Source organism: Etheostoma spectabile, chromosome 4 (genome assembly GCF_008692095.1).
Source record: "Etheostoma spectabile isolate EspeVRDwgs_2016 chromosome 4, UIUC_Espe_1.0, whole genome shotgun sequence".
Lineage (NCBI taxonomy): Eukaryota > Metazoa > Chordata > Actinopteri > Perciformes > Percidae > Etheostoma > Etheostoma spectabile.
Window position 1 is genome coordinate 34,797,138 of NC_045736.1, and position 5,713 is coordinate 34,802,850.

Consider the following 5,713-nt stretch of genomic DNA (forward strand, 5'->3'; position numbering starts at 1 on the left):
CTGCCCTCCTCCAGTTTGGCTCAACTCTATACAAGTCAGTAAGATGGGAACCAATGACGACAACTATCATAAAGATGACAACCTACACACATCATATTAGGGGGCACCCAGAATTGAACTGGGGACCTCTTGAACTGCAGTCAAATGCTCTACCACTGAGCTATACCCCCACACAATATGTATGGAATATGCTTATTGTGCAGCAAAACAATGGCTGGTCCTCCATGGTGTGGTCAACAATACAGTCTGTACCCACATCCCAATAAAGGTTTTCATGAACTTTTTCAAGTATCCAAAACTCATCTATTGTATGAAAGGCAGTTAAAAGAAAGACACATCTGAATTAATGTCAATTACAACTGATGTCAAACTCTAAGGGCAGAAATATGGTCCACACAAGAACTCTGCATAGCTCAAAGTGTCCATGTACGCGTACTTATGTGGACCATGTTCTGCCCTAGTTAGATTTTGCTCACCTGCGCAAACCCATACCAGTATTTATTAATTGAAATCCTAAGAGAATTATCTGAGGAAATTTTACACATAGTGAAGGTCTAGACACACTCTGTAATGACAGAAACCCAACAATTCCCAAAAGACCATGGATTTTGTTGTGACAGATATAGGAAAAACTTGTTTTAATGGGCATAATCCTAGCAGGCGTAGCAGGGCGTCCAGCAGGACCACGGCAGTAGCTGTTCCACTATTCAGGTGCCACCACAATCCAAGAAAATCTTAAAAGGGAGAAAGCACAAGGACTTCGGGAAAGAAAATATGCTAGTGACATGCATTCAAGTGTCACGATTACATACAGATGGAGAGACAGAGAGGAGCTCAGTGGGACATAGGAAGTCTCCCAGCAGTTTAAATCTTTAGGAGCATGACTAAAGGCTGGTCATTATGTAACTCAGAGATCCCTTACAGTGCTGCTGAAGGCAAGGGCAATGCTAATGCCAAAGGGACTAGATACATCTTTAAATTGCACACACCATGCAACCAGAGTAGTTGAATCTTTAGATTGTTGAACTAACATGAACCTTGTTTCTGCCCTCCTCCAGTTTGGCTCAAATCTATACAAGTCAGTAAGATGGGAATCAATGACAACAACTATCATAAAGATGACAGCCCAGACACTCATATTAGGGGGCACCCAGATTTGAACTGGGGACCTCTTGATCTGCAGTCAAATGCTCTACCACTGAGCTATACCCCCAGACACATATGGAATATGCTTATTGTGCAGATAACAATGGCTGGTCCTCCCCGGTGTGGTCAGCACAAGGACTCCACTATAGAAGCTCGTTAGTTACATGCATTCAGGGACATGAGCACACACAGAGGAGAGAGGGAGAGTAGGGAGAGAAGCTTAAGTGACATAGGAAGTTCCCTGACAGTCTAAACCTTTGGCAGTCAACTAAAGGCTTGTCATTTATGGTTATGGACGTATAGCGTATCCAACATGGTCAATAGAAGGATCATGTATTGCTTAAAAAAATCTACCTTCCTATTCATGCTTCTGGATCATGCTTCTGCCAGATCCTGTTTTGCTCGCCCATGCAAACTCTATACAACTTACTAAGACCTCAATGCTGGAAGGTGGGAATCAAAGATAATCATACTGTAAAAGTTACTGCCTTCACATTGAATCTGTGCAGATATTAGGAAACAGTTGTTTTAACAGGCAGAATTAGCAGGGATAGCAGGGCGTCAGCAGGACCACGGCAGCAGTGCTTCCACTAGTCAGGTGCCACCACAATCCAAGAAAATATTAAAGGGGAGAAAGCACAAGGACTTTGGGAAAGAAAATATGCTAGTGACATGCATTCAAGTGTCACAATTACATACAGATGGAGAGACAGAGAGGAGCTCAGTGTGACATAGGAAGTCTCCCAGCAGTTTAAATCTTTAGGAGCATTACTAAAGGCTGGTCATTTATGTTAACTCAGAGATCCCTTACAGTGCTGCTGAAGGCAAGGGCAATGCTAATGCCAAAGGGAGTAGTTAAATCTTTAAATTACACACACCATTGCTAACCAGAGTAGTTGAATCTTTAGATTGTTGAACTAACATGAATCTTGTTTCTGCCCTCCTCCAGTTTGGCTCAACTCTATACAAGTCAGTAAGATGGGAATCAATGACAACAACTATCATAAAGATGACAACCCAGACACATCATATTAGGGGGCACCCAGATTTGAACTGGGGACCTCTTGATCTGCAGTCAAATGCTCTACCACTGAGCTATACCCCCACATAATATGTATGGAATATGCTTATTGTGCAACAAAACAATGGCTGGTCCTCCACGAAGTGGTCAGCCCAAGGACTCCACTAAAGAAGCTACGTTAATTACATGCATTCATGGAACATGAGCACACACAGATGGAGAGAGGGAGAGTAGGAGAGAGAAGCTATAAGTTACATAGGAAGTCGCCTGACAGTCTAAACCTTTGGCAGCTCAACTAAAGGCTGGTTGTTTATGGTAATGGGGGTATTAGCGTCATCCAAACATGGTCAATGGAAGTATCATGTATTGCTTAAAACATCTACCTTCACTTACAGTATCATGCTTGTGGATCATGCTTCTGGCCTGATCCTGTTTTGCTTGCCCATGCAAACTCTATACAACTTACTAAGACCCCAATGCTGGAAGGTGGGAATCAAAGATAATCAGTACGTAAAAGTGACTGCCTCACATTGAATCTGTGCAGATATTAGGAAACAATCCCAGCAGGCGAAGCAGGGCGTCGGCAGGACCACGGCAGCAGCTGCTTCCACTCTTTCAGGTGCCACCACAATCAAGGAAAATCTGAGAGGGGAGAAAGCAGAAGGACTTTGGGAAAGAAAGAAACTATGTCAGTGACATGATTCATGGGACACGATCACACACAGATGGAGAGAAGAGGAGAGAGGAGCTCAGTGTGACATAGGAAGCCCCCAGCAGTCTAAACTTTAGGAGCATAAGTAAGGGCTGGTCATTATGTGGGCTTTTAGGACATATCTTGAGTTAAGATAACTCAGACATTCCTTACAGTGGGGCTGAAGGCCAGGGACAACACCAAACAGAGTAGTTATATCTTTAGAATGTTGAACTAACGTGAACCATGTTTCTGCCCTCTTCCAGTTTGGCCCCATGCAAACTCTATACTATCAGTAAGATGTTAATGCTTAAGGGGGAATCAGTGGCAACAACTATCATAAAGCTTGACACAATCATATCAGGGGGCACCCAGAGTTGAACTGGGGACCTTTGATCTGCAGTCAAATGCTCACCACTGAGCTATACCCCCCATGCAAACAGCTGAATATGCTTATTGTGCAGCAAAACAATGGCTGGTCCCCACAGTGTGGTTAACAATACAGTCTGTACCACAGCTCATTAAATGTTTTCATGAACTTTTTCAAGTATCCAATATTTCATCTACTATATGAAAGGCAGCTAAAAGAAAGACGACAGTGTCATCTTTGATAAAGGCACATCTGAATTAATGTTAAATACAATTGATGTCAACACTAAGGGCAGAAATGTGGTCCCACAAGAATCCTGCACAGCGTAAATTGTCTAGGATTGCACGTGTACTTATGTGGACCATGCTTCGCCTAGTTCAATTTTGCTCACCTACACACAACCCATACACAATATTTATAAAGTGAAATCCTACAGAAGTAATGTCAGGACATTTTACAAATAGTGAAGGTCTAGAACACACTCAACTTTGAAGGTGTTGGAATATTTTTTTCTGGAGTTTAAAATCAGGAAACTTGTAGGTCATCCAAACATGGTCAATAGAACTATTCCATTTTGCGTGAAACTTCTACCTACACTTATGTTGATCATGCTTCTGCCCTGTTCTGTTTTGCTCGCCCATGCAAACTCTATACAAGTTAGTAAGACCTCTATGTTGGAAGGTGGGAATCAAAGATTATCACTATCATAACAATACAAGCCTGCACGATGAATCAGTGTAGGGGTCACCCAGATTTGAACTGGGGACTCTTGATTTGCAGTCAAATGCTCTACCACTGAGCTATACCCCCATATGCTATGCACTGAACATGCTCATTGTGCAGCAATCTGTATTTAGTTAATTACAATGGATGTCAACACTTAGGGCAGAAAGTGGGCCACACAAGGATCCTGCATAACTCAAAGCGTCTACAGTAGTGTATTATGTGGACCATGTTTCTGCCTGTTCAATTTTGCTCACTACACAAAATCCATACCAGTATTTATAAAATGAAATCCTAACAGAAGTTACTCAGGCCATTATACATACTGTATAGTGAAGGCACACATTAGTAATGACAGAAAACCAACCCTTCCCAAAAAGCATGCATTGTTGAGACAGATATGAGGAACAAGTCTGTTTAACTGGCTGAATCCTCAGACTAAAACTGGCTCGTGGTGGGCAGTCATCTACACACAACCGGTTGGGAGAGAAGGAGAGAGAGAGAGAGAATGGAATAAAAAGATGACCGGTGGTAATTATGTAGCAGTAAAGCTAATAGAACTATTACTAATAATAGTAGCAATAGTAGTGCAGGGCGTCAAGCAGGACCACGTCAGCAGCTGCTTCACACTATTCAGGTGCCACCACAATCCAAGGAAATCTGAGAGGGGAGAAAGCACAAGGACTTCGGGAAAGAAACTATGTTGGTGACATGCATTCATGGGACACGACCACACCAGATGGAGAGAGACAGAGGAGGAGAGAGGAGCTCAGTGTGAATAGGAATTCCCTCAACAGTCTAAACCTTTAGAAGCAAACTAAGGGCTGGTCAATTATGGACATATCTTGATTGGAGATAACTCAGAGATTCTACAGTGCTGTGAAGGCCAGGACAACGCAACCAAACTAGTTTATTTTTAGATTCTTGAACTAACGTGAACCATGTTTCTGCCCTTCCAGTTTGGCTCCCCTATGGAAACTCTATACAAGTGTAAGACCTCATACTGTAAGGTTGGGATAGAAGAGTGACAAACTCATGAAGGTGGGAATCAAAGACAACCACTTCTTAAAAATTGCACACACTCATTTAGTGCATGTAGGGGCACCCAGATTTGAACTGAGGACCTCTTGACCTGCAGTCAAATGGCTCTACCACTGAGCTATACCCCCATGAAACATTTGTCTAAAATCATGGTATGTGCTCATATCTGATTAAAAGTTCCATGTTTTTTTCCCAAGTATCCAAAACTCATCTCCTGTATGAAAGGTAGCTAAAAGAAGTATCATTTTTAATCATCAATAAAGTCACATCGAATTCATGTCAATGACTATGGATTTCAACCAATAAGAGCAGTATGGTAGGCCACACAATGATCCTGCATAGCTTGAAGCGTCAACGTATGCCGCAAGGCCCTGCTATGCCATGAACTACTACAAAGAAATACTACAAACTAATTTTTTGTGGACTGTTATTGCCACTCTTCTTTTAACCCTGTCAGACACCGCCTACCAAGAGCTGGGTCTGTCCCAGGTTTCTGCCTAAAAGGAAGTTTTCCTTGCACTGTTGCACTGTTGCTTGCTCTGGAGGAAACTATTAGAACTGTTGGGTCCTTGTAAATTCTGGAGTGTGGTCTATCTGTAAAGTGTCTTGAGATAACTCTTGTTATGAATTGATACTATAAATAAAATTGAATTGAATTGAATTGTTGCACTGTTGCTTGCGCTGGAGGAAACTACTAGAACGTGGGTGAGTGCTAGATCTA

The 5,713-nt window shown here is 42.3% G+C and overlaps 5 non-coding genes across 5 annotated transcripts; all 5 read right to left on the minus strand.

Moving 5' to 3' along the window:
* Positions 1 to 98: 98 nt before the first annotated feature.
* trnac-gca (transfer RNA cysteine (anticodon GCA)) lies at positions 99 to 170 on the minus strand. The gene has a single exon. It is a non-coding gene; the product is annotated as a tRNA-Cys (tRNA).
* Positions 171 to 1,141: 971 nt separating this feature from the next.
* trnac-gca (transfer RNA cysteine (anticodon GCA)) lies at positions 1,142 to 1,213 on the minus strand. The gene has a single exon. It is a non-coding gene; the product is annotated as a tRNA-Cys (tRNA).
* Positions 1,214 to 2,179: 966 nt separating this feature from the next.
* trnac-gca (transfer RNA cysteine (anticodon GCA)) lies at positions 2,180 to 2,251 on the minus strand. The gene has a single exon. It is a non-coding gene; the product is annotated as a tRNA-Cys (tRNA).
* Positions 2,252 to 3,220: 969 nt separating this feature from the next.
* trnac-gca (transfer RNA cysteine (anticodon GCA)) lies at positions 3,221 to 3,290 on the minus strand. Its single transcript has one exon. It is a non-coding gene; the product is annotated as a tRNA-Cys (tRNA).
* A 677-nt stretch (positions 3,291 to 3,967) lies between these two features.
* On the minus strand, positions 3,968 to 4,038 carry trnac-gca (transfer RNA cysteine (anticodon GCA)). Its single transcript has one exon. It is a non-coding gene; the product is annotated as a tRNA-Cys (tRNA).
* Between the last annotated feature and the right edge of the window lie 1,675 nt (positions 4,039 to 5,713).